Source organism: Bombus vosnesenskii, unplaced genomic scaffold (assembly GCF_011952255.1).
Source record: "Bombus vosnesenskii isolate JDL3184/JDL3185 unplaced genomic scaffold, Bvos_JDL3184-5_v1.1 scf7180000013455, whole genome shotgun sequence".
NCBI lineage: Eukaryota > Metazoa > Arthropoda > Insecta > Hymenoptera > Apidae > Bombus > Bombus vosnesenskii.
In genome coordinates this window covers 238,845-254,828 of record NW_022883063.1, presented here as the reverse complement: position 1 = coordinate 254,828, position 15,984 = coordinate 238,845, and the positions used below count along the sequence as shown (strand labels likewise).

At 39.0% G+C, this 15,984-nt stretch overlaps 1 protein-coding gene across 1 annotated transcript in view; it reads left to right on the top strand.

The window, feature by feature from the left end:
• The first annotated feature begins 6,394 nt into the window (after positions 1 to 6,394).
• The window catches only part of LOC117238359 (mucin-5AC-like), a 176,324-nt gene continuing 166,734 nt past the window's right edge, over positions 6,395 to 15,984 (top strand). Inside the window, exon 1 of the mRNA XM_033503216.1 lies at positions 6,395 to 6,428. The gene's annotated coding sequence lies outside the window, so the exon portion shown is untranslated. The remainder of the gene's footprint in view (positions 6,429 to 15,984) is intronic.

Here is a 15,984-nt window from a genome sequence, read left to right as displayed (position 1 = left end):
TGTCGGCTGAGTGGGTATTAACACGACGGCAGTCTGTTCGCAGAGCAGAGGGTGAAATGGATTCGTAGAATCTACGCGGGGAATCTCGAGACGCCTCGTTTAGGAACGAGTTATTCGAGAGGCGCGACCGCAAGGGTACGAGAGATACCGCCTCCCTTGTAAGACGCTCGTTTTCCTCATTATCATACAACTGCATTCCGGTTATTGTGTTGCCGTAATTACGGTCAGTTACGCGCGACCAGCCGGAGCGCGTAAATAATTGCGCAATTACGTGGCCTGCAACTCTCTCGCACCCGCGCGAGCGTGGATCACGCTGCTTTTATGAATGCCCTTTCTTTCTGCTGCTCAATTGAAACGATTTCCAACGCGTGAACAATTAAGAGAGATCAGAGTTACGACTACCGATACACGCGTATGTAGAATGTACGCAAGATACGATCACAGTTGTGAAACAATAAGAAAGTAATATATACGTATCGTGAAATTTGTCTCCCCCGTATCGACGTTTAAATTGTTCTCTTTTAACCTTAAAACGTTCTTTAAGGTTTCGTTTGTGGAACGATAGATTAATCGCGATATAAATTTAGTAGATTGTAAGGAAACATATGATTTGCCGTTGCTTGAAGAAAGTAGTTATAGATTTTTATGACTACATAGTATGAGCGTTCATAGGTTACGGGTACAGAATTGTTCTCGTCAATTGTGCGAACAGTTAATACATTTTCTTACATCTTACGAATAGTCCACTTTCATTATAATAAAATCCTACAAGGATTCAATATGAATTTAGTATGCTCCAAGATAAGACAATATAAATTATACAATTTGTACTGCATCCAAATAAAGATATTTTTCGACGAATGCCTGTATGCCTGCATGTATGTGATCAGAGACCAATAGAGTGAATTTTTATCAACACGCATGATATATACACAGCATGCTCGGCAAAGGAATTAGTTATCTGCATTCAACAAGAAAATCTTTTGTCTAATCATAAAATTTCGCCCATTTAAACTACAAGTTGTAACAAGAACCAACCATCCATACATTAAAATTCACATTCTGCAAAAACAAGCAATAAGACCCGATAACAACTCGTGAACATCATCAAGAATCATTTCCAGGATAGTCAGTCGGTTCGCAATTTCTCAGTGTTCCGTGGAGCGTGTCGTATCCCCGGAAGCATCTATCGGAATTTCTCTCTTTTCATCCATCATTGAACGGTGGAGCGACGATATCGATAATGTTAGCCGATGGATCGGCTCGTTTCCGGTTGCGTCACGGAGCCGGAATATCGCGGGAAGACGGACCGGGCCGATGTCCCGTGGTAGAGCGAGCGCGATAAAGAGCGGTTTGGCTACGAGGCCTTAATTAGCGTTCCCGACAGGTAGGTACCTAACTGTAGATTTAAAGGCAAACCCGTTGATCCCAGTCGGTGGGTAATGAACTCCGTTGAGCTCGCCGGACGAAGCGTGAGAAGAAAGGAAACGAACCAAGAACGAAAGAGTAAAGGGGACGGAGAAGATGAAGAAGAAGAAGCCGTGGAGGACAAGGGAGAAGGAAATAGACAAAGAGATTGTGCGAGAGAGAGAGAGAGAGAGAGAAAGAGAGAGGGAGTACGAGAAGGTTGAGACGATAGTGGGGAAATGGAGAGAATCTCAACGTGGGTGGAGCAAAGGCGGGAAGAGGAAGTTGCCGGAAGCGGATCTTGCGATAGGGTTAACGGCATTAAGTCGTCGCTCAGTGTCGTCGCGTGACCCGCTTAACGACCCAGCCATACGTCGAACGACTCATTTCGACCACCCTTCCCGTTGACGTTGATCCTTCGTCCCGTTCGAGATGTCGACAGTGTTATTGGGTCAAGGTCTCAATGTCCTCTCGCCCGTGACTCCTTTGGTCGAACGTGTGTCGGGAAACCTGCCACCATCGTCGACTCGCCTATATGCTTGTATTACTCCGTACGTTAGGATTGCGGTCGGGAGAATGAATTCGAGTGGGCAACCAGTTTTTGCTGCTTAGTGCTGGTCTCTGGCAAGAAAATCCAGTACAGCGATCCTCTGATGGACGTTTACTTAGTGCACCAAGAGAGAGGTACACTTGTCGATTTACGGATATAATGAGTGTAAAATATTTAAGTTTAATTAATGTAGCGGATGATTGATTGTTGAAATGCCTTTCTGACTTCCGCGAAATATGTACCTATTTTGTACAAAATACCTTGATATTATGTATATAATACATGTACCATAATATATTTATGAAAGAAATGTTCGATGCTTACAAGTGTTCAAATGCTTCCGTGAATCTCTGTAGTTTTCTTTGGGACGTTTTGTTACATGGTCGTTGAAATAACGTTTTTGTATTTCGAATAGGAAGGGGATTTGGCTTTAAGCGATGCCCAAGTGGAGTTTGTACGGTGAACTGAAACGGTAAAACGTTGATAATGCAGGAAAGGATTAAATGTGTTCTGAGAAAGAGTATGTAAAAAGAAAAATGAACGCGACACGGAAAGTGTTTCAATACGTTGCTACGTGGACCACGTTCGTTTGGAAGCTAGGTCGAACACGGATCGCGTGATCGTTGATAAATATAAAAACGTTAACCGTCTCTCCGTGAAACGGTTATTTCACGGATTAAACAGCACGACGTTGGCCACTGTAAGCAGACCTTTAATTTAGATCAACGATCTCACGGGAGGCTTTCCCGAAAGTTTGAAAAGTTGTCCGTGGAACTTTTTTGGTCGTCAAACTTTTCGACTAGCCGAATCGACCGGTAACGAACGTATATGCGATTGATGTTACAGCGAGGAACACGCTACGAACAATTCTGAATTCGCGGGAACTGGCGTGGACTATTCCGAAATTGCATAGAAATTTGACTCGGACGAGATGGACATTGACGGGTTACAAAATGTAGGTTCGTGAGATTCAAAGTAAACAGCTTCGAGTTCATGAATTTACGGATCGTTACTAGTTCATGGCATTCCATGCAGATGAGTTTCGATCTTTGGAAGACAATACAGACATCGTATAGTTTCTGAGACAAACATTCCTGCGACTCAAAAGATTTCAAGATCCTTCACGAACTCCAAACACGTGGATCTTAGGGATTCAGAGAACTCTGTGGAATCTAGAACTCGACGATTCTAAAATTAAATACTGTTTGGCGAACTCAGAGCTGTTCTTAGTGGGAAAATTAACATCAAGATTCTTTGCGTCGAATTTTATGAACTTCAGAATCGTTTAATACAGTAGTTTACTAAGTAACAATATTAATGAATTGGCAAGTGACAAGTTGTAAATTATAGTCTCTTTTGTAACTTTACTCGTAAAGTTTCATTTCCTTCATTATTAAACTTCTTTCAGTTATGTAGGAGAATCAAGTGGTATTAGTAATTTATCAAAATATACAATCTTCCCAATGATATTAGTTCGACCGTGCGAAACGGTCCAGATCTTCTGTAATAAATTTTATAAAATACAGTATTTTCGTACTATCAATAAGTTCAGTAGAGCTAAATGTGTCTAAATTGATCAAGACCATCTATATGTACAGATCCACAATTCCGTAATCGTCTGGATCAGAATCCAATTAACCTGAGCTTGTTTACATCATGTCCTATTATATCTGGAATAATGTTCTACGTTAAATGCAATATCTCTGACGTTTCCGTTGATGAAATTGCGAGCGTGTTTTATCACATATCGGCCGGCTTGTTTTTGTACGTCAATTAATCAGACCGCTTTGTCGACAATTCGATAACATACATACCAAGGAAGGCGAGTTGCTTTGAAATTGAAGTTGCGAAGTATGTTGATCACGCAGGAAGCTTGTCGCGCCTGCTGAAGTCAGGGACGATTCTTAGTTGCGATAAACTCTGGCGAACGAACAGGCAAGAGTGCATTCGTGTTGCCGAAGAAATACGAGGGACAAGATTGTTTCGGTGCACGGAATAACGCCACAATTTCGGCCAGAATTAAGGACGAGACCGTTACGAGAGTTGGAAAGGTTTCCTTCTTATTATTTCGGTTATTCGACTAAATGGTGGTCACAGCAATGAGAGCAAGGTGACAGTAATAAAACTTATAGTTCAAACTGTAACGAAATTAAAAGTTAAAATTTGTTGTGTTTAAATTGTTTGTTAAATAATAATTGTGTTTTTAATGGTCAAAGCGAACTAGTAAACAGAGAATGTAATGCTAAATCATTTGTAGCCAATTAGATTACAAAATATCGTAAAATATGACTTTAAAGCACCAAATAAGACAAATTAAGATTTTATTAAGAAATTATTGTAAAAGATTAGAAAGTACTGATAAGTCCGTTGTGCTAATTACGTTGTAAAACGTTTGAAGTTTAAATCCATGCGGCAGTAAATATAATATAACGAAATAACTAATGTACGAAATAACGAATGTAATGGATAGCGTGTCAGACACACAGTGACTGTCCCTTTCTTCTAGTACATTATCTTCACTGTGTCATTAGGTCAAAAAATATCTATATCTTTCATAAATAACTTTAACTCCCTTCCTCGATATTTTATTCGTGCATCTCAACAAAATTAAACTTAATATGGATAAAATATTGTAAAAAATTCTGTGACAATTTGGTTGTGAGCAATAAACCGAATACAGATTTCCATAAAATTGGAAACGCTATTTACAAATTAATGGAATAAACGTAGCTGTACATGGCACGAGAACAAGTCAAGGCGACAGAAATAGTAAACGTACGAAGAAGAATGTCCCGTTCCGTGAAAGTATTTTCACGATCCGGAAAAGGAACAAATAAAACAGGTCTAGGTGATTGTATTGCATTTCTCTGTCTCTTTCGTTGCTGCTAAGGGGTAATAAATCCTGCGGAAAGTTGCACATGCACTCTGCTGAATTCGTATTCTCGTAAAACAAGGTCAAGCGAGGTGTAATTATTAACAGGTCGAGGTACAAATTTTCCGGACTTTCATCTGTTCAATCAGTAACTTCGATATACTCTGTGTAATGCGATAGAAATCTGCTTTTAAATATTAACACACAATAATAAGCTGTGCACAAGCTAAATTAACCAACACCATACCTGAACATTTTTAAAATTTTAGTATACTTATATATATAATATAAGTATATCAAAATTAAAATAGAATTTCAAATTTTTTAAATAAAATCCACTTGTGTCATATTCCTCTGCCCTTCAATAATAAATCACCATGTTCCATAAATAATTTCCTTCTCCGAGAATAAGCCCGTTAATCTAAAACCAACCTCAGAGATCGTTCTTCGTTCTACCCAATTCTTACTTAACCTGAAAAGAGTATGGTCGAGCAGAGGGATGGAGATATCTTTCCGAGACAGTTCAGCCAGCGGAGAATCTCGGGAACTTCTTACCCATGGGCTATCGGGGTTAAAAGTCGATCGACTTCACCGGGTTCGCTCAACTTATCGGGAAATTTCGTCGCGACGTGTACGCGTCCATTGAATCAAAGGGGTGAGAATTTGAGGGTTCTGTCGAAGACAGGGATCATACGGGAGGTGGAGAAGAAGAATTCGAAGTTACTTTGGCCAGCATGCAGGCATGTAAGGTAATAACGCGAGCAGTAGCAGCAGTTTCACCACTGTATTATGGCGACAAGTAAAGTCGTCGATGCTGGTGGTGGTTGTTGGCTATGCCGGTGATGGCGGTGTCGAGCGTTCCCTTAGTCGGGACAACTCGAGCCAAACCCCATACCATCGGTGTTTCTCGACTCTACGCTAAAATACCGCGATATGGTAGCGTTCTACCGCGTCATTTTCTTCCACTTTCCGCCCTTCGATCCCATCTCCCGCTTCCCTTTCAACCTGTCTCCTCTCATCTCGACTAGAGCTCGCCCCTTCGAAACTGTTCTCATCACGTCACCGCGTTCTTCCTTCCTTCTCGTCGCTTTATTTTTATCCCTTCGTCCGCTTTGTTCGGCTTTGTCGGATTATTGTGGTCACGGAAATACCAAGGGTAAGAAGCACCCTTCTTCCGTCTTCGCGCTTTTCCTTTCCGCCCTCCAGGAACTGCTCTGTCTTCCATCGTCTTCCCGACGTGTAGCGTCTGTTACGATATCCGGACCCTACATACGGACAATTTGAATGTGACAAGTTGTCATTTTTATCGTATATATTGTTCATCAATATCTCTGATTACGTTTGATTACAGTGGACTTTTATCTATCTGAACCTATCGGGGGACAAACACTGAACTGTAATATAAGTTCATTAATTTTTCTTAATACCTATTATTTTTTGTTGGCGTTAACTAAACGTTCGTTCCAATAAACGTAGTTCTACTTGGAATATATTTAAATCCGATATCGTGTCAGATATATTAATACATTTTATTCTGTCTGTTACAGGTAAGTGTTTCATCAGTGAAGATTAATGGGGCTGGCATCGAGCAAGTAATTCGTAAGTCAGTCACGAACGACATTGCTTTTTTATTCCGTCCGCTTAATCGTGCCACGGTCTTGGTTTTCCTTATATAAATCACGAATGAAACAAATACAGCTACAGATATAAATATAGAAGCCATGAAATATTTATGAACGACTCATTATAACGGGGTTAATGGTCTTGTTATTTAAAAGTTCCTCGTGTAATTCAAGCTTTAAGTACGACTTAAAACTCGAAGTAATAAAAGAGACGTTACTATTAGACATTATAATTAGCGAAGAATCGCTGGTAATTATCTACAGGAATCGAACCCTCGTCTTCTCAACGAGAACAAGGAAGCGAAATAATGGTGCGTGATTCTATTGACAACGAAGAGTAGGAGAGATGAGCGCCGAGGTGAAAGTCAAGCGAAAGCGAGTACGGGGCGTAAACGTTACACGAGGTCGTACAAGACTCCGTTAATCTTCCGAGACGGGGGCGTAACACGTGCGTGAGAAATAATAATATACGCCACGAAACGGCATTACGACTCTGGCGTGTTTAACTCACGAATACCGCCTGTCTGATGTAACAACAAACAAAGTGCTCTGCACTTTCAGCTCGCGTTCCCACCGTGTGTCTCGTTGTTTCGTTTAATTGCCACGTTTGTTAGAAATTTTTAGTGTCTTTTAAATGTACGAAGTTTCTTTTTTTTACAATCGACTTTAAGCGATTAAAAGAGGCTCTTTTAAATTAATAACCTTAATCACTAATTAACTTCTTGGAACGTTGTGCCATCACTATCGCATTAAGCACTCTATTTAGGCTAATTATTGGTTATTATTTCTTCCATAAGAACGGGGAATGATAATCAGTAGATTGCGAATGTTTATGCACATTTCTGGTTTTATGAATGTAGCTAGTGAAGTAGAATTTAAAGGCAGAGATTTGTTATTATTACTGAAAGAGTACTTACTGGGAATATTTTATTTATTTCATATATCCTCGAAAATTTCTTATAAATGCATGAACATCCGCGATTTAATAGATTACAAGTCTTGTTCTAATGAAAAAAAAAAAAAAATGAAAAATATGACAAAATGAAAAAGAAGTCTGATAACAAAGGGTTAAGTTTAGTTGTAACACGATACTCCAACAAAAAATCTTCAAGTAAAAGTATTAGGGTTGAAATCAATTTGCTGGAATCGATGGCTAGAAGAAAAACTGTCAAAGGCGTTTTTTAAATACGATCTAAAATCTGAAGTAATAGCTTACAACGCCGAGACTCCATTATATCCGATCGAACGGGCCGAATGATACAGAAGAGAGACGGTTACATCTCGATCGGCGGAACCTGACGCCGTTTTTGTTCGTGCCGTCGACAATCTTCGATTTCGGATAACCATTAGACCGCGTCCGTTCAGGTTTCTTTCATCGAGTGTCTTTCGACAATATATCTGCCGCGTTTCAGTTTTTGTCGGTTTGCTTGTTCGATAGGCGAGGAACAGCGAGAAATCGCGACGACACGCGAAGAGAATGACGGAGTTTCGTGCCGAAAATCACGTTCCAGACGCGATAGTTCGAACGAGCCTCGCGACGTGTACGTGTATATATTCTCATTCATTGGCCGTGTCTCGGTTCCACGATCGTCCTTCGTGAACGATAAGGATCGTGAACGCGCGCGCGCGCGCGCGTGAGCGAGCACGAGGTCTCGACCGCGGATGCACGAGAACCACCAGGACTGCCAGGATGACGACCGTTAAGGACGAGGACATTGAACCTCGCGGCGTACGGTGCTCCCTCTTTCGTAGCAGCCGCGGTTCTCATTCTTTTCTTTCGCTTTCTGATCACTCCACCGTCTGCTGGTTTTCCCGAAACGTTCCCAAGCCATCTCGAGCGTTCTTTCTTGAAGAATTATCCTTCTTGAAAATTCTCTTAGATTATTTCGATAGATCGTTCATATTCAAAATAGGTATTTGATAAATATTAAAAAATTCATGAACTCTTGTACAATTAAACTAATATTATTATATAGCGAAATTTTACTAATCACGTGTCGAATGCTTCGAATACTAATAAATCTCCTTTTATAACAGTACAAGGTTTGTTTAATCGTTTTGTATAATAATAAAGAATTATTTAAAATTTTCCAATGAAATTTTATATATCGCAAATCATCGTACATTATGTCCTATTGGACATAAAATTATGAAATTATAAAAAGCAAGTCTATAACCTGTAATTTACTACTTGCTGATTCGTTAACATTACTAGTTAGTATATTATTATGACGTTATACCAACTAATAATGTTCAAGCAACTCGGCCCCTTGATAATTATAATAGATAATTTTGCCTGGAGAAATTCGAAACACCGAGGAAATGTTCATTTTCACGTTCAAAGCTCAACAAGTAAACGGTCCTGCGATAATTTCAGTCGTATGATATTTCCGAGGATACAAATTACGTCGTCGAGAACGGGAAGAAAAGAAGGGAGGTTGAAAGTTAGAGCGAGGGGGTTAGAGTCGAAGAAGGGTGTGAACGAAGTGAGAAGCTCTGCCCTCGAGACACGTATCGTGTTCAAATACACGCGTCCCGAGCATTCACGTTCGTGTCTCTGGTTATTGTGTCGCGTGAACCCTTGGCAACTATAGTCTGATGGGGTTTCAGGCGCCCCACGATCCATTCGACGCTCGTGTATCCCGCTTTCTCGTCGAGGGTCATTTCTTCGTCTTCTTCCCGACGTCCATAGCCTTGTCCCGACGATCGATGCGCGACAGGTTTCCGTCACGTGCTCGAACATTAATGCCTTTCTCGTCGATGTATGGATGTACGGCACACGTTGTGGCTCTTTACACTTGTTCGTTATTGTACAGTGTCACGGGACGAATGATTAAGCGATTTTTTCGATACACTTTTTTAGTTCGAACATTCGATCAATCTATGAAATTTTTAACTCGATCTTTCGCTCGTTACGTAATTATTTAACGAGTTAACGCGTGCAAGAATGAGATTTTCTATATTATTTTCTAGCTTTCATAGAGTATGATTTTGAGAATTTAATACACTGTCATCGAATCCAATATTACCACGTTCACGTTGAGATATACAATTCGATAAAATGACTTGGAAAATTGAAGAAAGTAATGGACACTCTGTTTTGTAGAATTTCAGAGATAATATAATTGTACTTTAGTAATAGCGAATGTATTGCCAAGCCTGTGCAGTTATTTGCTTTTGGAATTATCTACGTTTACCACCCTCTTGAATATTCTAGAAATATTGATTATCATAAGACTAACTATGTCACTGATCTTCTGCAAGACTTCGTGCACATATTTCTATTCCAAGAACCTTCATACTCTTTGGGCCCAAAACAGTACAGATAACAAGTCGCTTCCTTTCTCACCTCTGTCATGCTAAACTACTTCCTCTCAACGATAATGGTCTTCATTATTCTCTTCTTTCACATCTGAACTACTAAATGAAAACATACAGAGAAAAGGAAGAATAGAAAGACAAAATAGATTTGTATTTTGGTCGAAGCAAGAACATCGATTGAGCTCGCCCGGGAATTTCGGGAACGCCCACGCGAGGAAGATTTAATCGAGTGTTCAATTTTCCCCGTCGGGGCAAGGACCGAATCAATAGCCTTATCGCGCAGGCATTGTCAGCGGGAAGAAGGCTTCGTGCGGCCGGATGTTGGAGCGTCGTCAAAATTTCAAAGTTTATCGGGCCATGAACGTCAGCCCGAGCGGAGCGCGTGAAGACACGCTCCCGCTTTGTCATCGGCATCTAATTAATCTTGCTTCTCTCCGGTTGGGGCCGCCCCGCGGGTTTCGCTTCTCGTTCCGTTCGACGTCGAGTTTCAAGCTGCTTGTAAACTACTTCAAGGCGTCCCATAATGCTCGCGCGACGACGAGCGATGCCGTCGACCGTGCCAACGGCGAGACGCGACGCCGGGTCTCTTCGAAGGTTTCCTTTCGTCTGCCTACGACGTTTCGTCGTTGCGCATTTTCATTCTCACTTCCGTAAAGGATTACGAGTATTTTCGATAAGCAGATAAATCGAGTCGAAATGGCAAATGATGTAGGCGTTAAAGAAACGAGTAAAAGACTTTTTCTTAGTGAAAAGAGATGTAAATTCACTATATAGCGGATAAAAAATATTTGTACATGTGTACCATTATTTTAGAATAAAGCGTTTTTTTTATCAGTGATAATCATTGAATGTTCATAGCGTTCAAGTGATGAATGAAGTATCAGAAATAAGTTAGAATTAGTAGAAACGCAGTACTTGTTTCTGCTGTAAATCTTCGCTTCCGGCACTTACATACACCATTTATCATTCTGACTCCTAGAGTGGTTTTTTTAGATAATTTATTTAAAATTTTACTAAGTTTTTTCGACGTTTTGAGGGCAATTGTTTATCGTTCGAACGTTTCCCTTAGCTTCTTGTAGATTGAATCTTCGTGTTTGAGGGCGTCGTGTTACTGTTGCAGCGTTCTATTTTTGATGGATCATTCTTACATTTTATAATCGATAGCCACATGGTCGAGGAAGCATTACAAGGTTCCCTCCGTCATTATGGAACGTCAGCTCGTCACAAGTTTGATACTCAACCATCGATTTATCCGAGTAGATCGTTTTCGCTAATATCAAGTTTCCTCAGAATTCGAAAAATAGGTCATTCAGATATTTGTCTCACTGTACCAGCTACTTTTGAATCTACGAAAATAAAGTAATATACACATGTTACTGAATTACGATAATTACAACTAACAATATTAAGATTAGTTACTTTTCGTTTTGATAAATAGAAGTTTCTCGATAAATATGAGCATACGATATATTTCACTGTGTTTGTCACGTCAATCAGTAACATCGTATTTTCAAATGTAGATTTCTTAAAAATTATTTATAATCGTATTTTGCTCGATTAAAGTATTCCTCTGACTTAAAGAACCCTGCTTACCCTATAACCTAATCGAATTAAGAAAAGAAAAGAACAGAAACGTTGATTACAAAAACAATCGTGTATATCGAATAGAAGGTCCCTTCCAAAATAAAGAAATAGAAAATATAGTGGAAGACGATGAAAAAACCTGTTCGTTTTAGAAATTCTTTGAAGCTAGACAATTTGAGAACGATGCAGCCGAACGGGAGTGATCGTGATGGTGAAATAGCTTTCTCCCTTGTCCGTGGCACGAGGAGAGAAGAGGATGCCGCGCGAACTAACGAAATTACTCGGTCTGAAAGCAGGAGAAACCGGTTTCAATCGTCTACTCTCACTAGATACACTGTGCTCCCACGTGAATCCGTGCAGATGATTGCTGGTGTGCACTAGTGTGCAGTTTAGATTGCGAATTAGCCGGTGTGTCGGTCAGATATGCGAGAAATTTGTCAGCGGCAACGAATGCCTACGACTCGATCGAGTTCGACACGATGCAACAATAATATGTAGTCCATTTTCCGAACATGGACGGAATAAATTGAACTCTGTCGAGTCATTATTTAAACATGCTGGATGAATAAAACATGAAACGAGAATAGTTTTTACGTACTTCTTTCCGAAACTTCGTGTTTACACGATTTACCTTTTCTTAATTGCATGTATTTACTTTCACTCGTTGGTTTAGAAACGACATAATTCGACTATTTTAACCGTTATACGTGATTGTAATATCTGGGAAATTTGAAAGAGAAATTCCAACAACGTCACTTAGTCTGGAACCATAAAAAAAGATATTTCTAAATAAAAATGAACTGAATTGTAAAATCAACTGAATCTTTTAATCTTCTACTATACAGTTTAATTCATTTTATTTCTTCATCACTCGACTCTGTTATATTACGATACTATGTTATTCTATGAATACTAGAGAACAGATGGACAATCCAGTTATGTCAATCATTAACTCATAAACTCTTATGAAAAACCATAGTCAACTGGAACTTCTTTTCTCATAAACAAATAAGATTCCAGTAAGAGAAGACTAAATATCTCGCTCAAAATAGCTAATTATAGAAGTTATATTAAAATATCGAGTCCTTGCCACGTAACAAAGACGCGCGATTGTCAATTCTGACGACAACATACGCGATTACTTCAAAAATGTTTCCCTCGTTTCAGCGCTCGGCCGGAAACCACGAGCTCCCGTAACGAGCGTTAATTCGTACCGAACAATGAGAGGGAATATTCGAATAACGAGTATTTATTGGAACAAAGGGGACACTTTTAAATGGATCCCTAATGGATCCGTGGTTCCATCGTGTTCGTGAAACTTTCTGGCTATGGTTTGAGAGCAACCAGAATCAGAGGCAGAGGCTCGTTTCTCATTCAGAGTAGAACTGTTACGGAGCCATCATGGTCGTGGCCGATTTTAGAGCTGCCTAATCGAATGCAGCAACCTTGGAAAGGCTCGAAAAGAAGGTCCGTAGCAAACCTCGAAGTACATATCTCGCTGTAATAGGGTCGTGGGCGCACGCGAACACGTACAATGTCGTTCTCAAGTTTCCGGACAACTTGCTTAGTCTGCGGTAATAGTGCTCGTATTGGATTCAAATGAATAAATTAATTGATAAATTAGTAATTGGTTTTAGCATAAGTGACGAATAAAAGGAAGTTTAAAATTGGTATTTGCGTGCCCGAGTGTTATTAATTTTTATATTAGATATTTTTTACCACGTTGATATAACTTGTTTATTGTAGGTTACATACAGTATTTATTTTTTGTTCTTGTCTATTATAATTCAATTTTATAAAATTATGGTGTTTTTCCTCTCTACCCTTCAGCTTTTGTTTTTTTCGCAAATGTACTATCTTCTTTTTGCAATCAGTAGACTATAAATTGAAGTTTCGAAAAATAAGATATTATTGTCTTCCAAAAGATTTGGAAATATATATATATATATATATATATATATATATATATATATATATAGAAAATATATATATATATATATATATAGAAATATATATATATATATATATATATATATATATATATATATATATATATATATATATATATATATATATATATATATATATACACAATAATATAGACAATAATATCTTATTTTTCGAAACTTCAATTTATAGTCTACTGATTGCAAAAAAAAATATATATATATATTAGCGAGCAGTAATATATAATTATGTGTATACGGTAATATATTTATCATGTATGACAAACATAGATAAACATGACAAGTACATTTCTCTCAGCCCTCGTCTATTCCACGCGTGCGTTCGCTGGTATTCCACGAGGAATCCTTCTATAGCGTTCACCAAGAAAAAGAGGTTCGTTAAAATTGCAGGGATCCTGGTATTTTTATCGTTCGCAGGCATAGTACGTAGCTCCGTTCGAACGTGGACGGGAGCGGCTCGAAGGTTGCTCAAATTTCACTCGGTATCCCCGTGCCATCCGAAAAAAAAACGTATCCGATGGTGAATTTTACTCGTAATTCGAGCTATTGCGGTCGCTATCGATTGTCCAATTTCCGCGGCACGGAATGGCGAATATTGGGTTATAGATGAAATATGTCCAACGTAGGGTCAAAACAGAGCAAATTGCCTGGATAGCGAAATTGTGGCTCCGATTTAAGGACAGGAAAATTGTCAAAGTGAGAAACCAGCAAACAGCTGGTAAAAATAATAAAAAGGTTGGTTACGGTAATTGAGCTGAAATTGAGCTCGGAACGTACTGGGACGCTGAAAGTCCCGAGGACTCATTCGTTTGACTGTCCGTATTCGAGACGTGGAAAAACTCGGCTGGTGTTTTCTTCGTCTTTCGTATCTGTCGACCGTTGCACGAACCGCGAACATTAACTTCAATCTCTGGGAGAATTTCTCATTTCTAAAAAAAGCGTGTAATTATTCTCAATGATGAGAAATTTTCATCAACGTTATTGTAACTTCGTTAAAATGTACGATGTTTAGGTAGCTATATAGCATAATTGGCCTTGATACAACATAACACGGGGATACGTTCCGTGCTATAGGAAGTTACGTTTTACGAACCACATTTTTGTACCGATTATATTTTATATCATTTGCAACTAGCCTGTATATATGAAAAATTTAAATGTGTTAAAATGCCACATTGCATATAATACAAAGAAATGAATATCGCATTTGCAGAATAAAAGATTAAAAGTTGTGTTAGCTTGATCTACATATATACGCTATACTGTTTATCGCGTTTTACAAATACCGTCGCAATATTTTGTCAGCCCGTGTAAATGCGTATTATAGAGGAACGCGTTATACGATTCGTTGAATAGTATTAGTACACGTAGTTAAATTAGCCAGAGAGTTTGTTGGAAAATGTCCATCGTGGGAGGGAAATAGGACAAAAGGATCCTGGTGAGATATCGTAGGGATCGGATGGGATACGATAGGAAGCAATCGAAGTACGGACAGCGGGAGGGTGAACGTTGATTGTATTCCGCTTGTAAATAAAAGTCGACGTAATTGGATTCATGCCCTCGCGCTCGAAGATGTCCGTTCGATCGCCCTTGGCTTCTACGACGCTGCTCGCCCTAATTTCGTCGAGTAAATATCTCTTGCAAACTATAAGCCGTGAAGGCATCATCGTCAACCCCCTTGAATCCCGTGCCTCTGTATTTTAATCTCATTTGCATGTCGTTTCCTAAATGCTGCTTCATTTATTCGGATACCTTTTATCTGGTTCTTACAAAGGAAGATAAAAGCTAAAACGAGAAAAATATGGCGTTGCTTGGATAAATACGAATCTCTCGTTATTGAAAAAGGTGATTACAGGAATTGTGAATCACAAGAAATCCTCGTCTCTTTCACTTGGGGCATGGTTGGCAGAAAAGTTTAATTCGCTAATTGGTTGGCCTAATTAGAGGCGAGTCGATATTAATTTAATAGGGACGCGAAAGTTGTTGTTTTGCGGATATTATGTGCATCGTCGCAGCTCAGGCTCGAGCGGAATTCAGGAATAAGAAGCAGAAGAAGCGGACTATTCACTATGGTATGCGTGGAACGGGCAGCGGCTGCCTTAGTTTACCGTTATATTTCCGTGAGAGACTTTGCTTCGTAGAAGACCCTCTGCAACGCGCGCGCTCTTTTGATTCCTTTCCAGATATTCGACTTTTGCAATTTTCTAAAAAAAGGATAGCAAAATTGTCGAGCTACAAGATTCTCAAGTACATCTGTATATTGTCAATTTGCTAGCAGTTAAGAGAAGGAGAGAGAAAAAAAACAGATTTGTCCAGAAAATCGGTTTGAGATAGAAAATTTGAAGTTGATCATACGTAATTACTCTCTGAGAATATCTGTTTCCTTTCATAATTTAGTTAATAATACTCTTTAGCTTCCAAGTCTGCCAGGGAATGTCGTTTATTTATATTGCTTACTTTGCTTCTAAGATAATGAGTTAAAATAAGCCTATTTTGAATTGTGAAATTGTGCGCAATATAAAAAATTAATATAAACGTTAAATTGTATAATTCTAATTTTGTCTTCCATTCTATTAAATAGCTCATATTTAAAGTAAACTGCACATATTTCAAAACAGGTAATTTTTTAGACCTGTCACTGTCGTAGCAAACCGACAATAT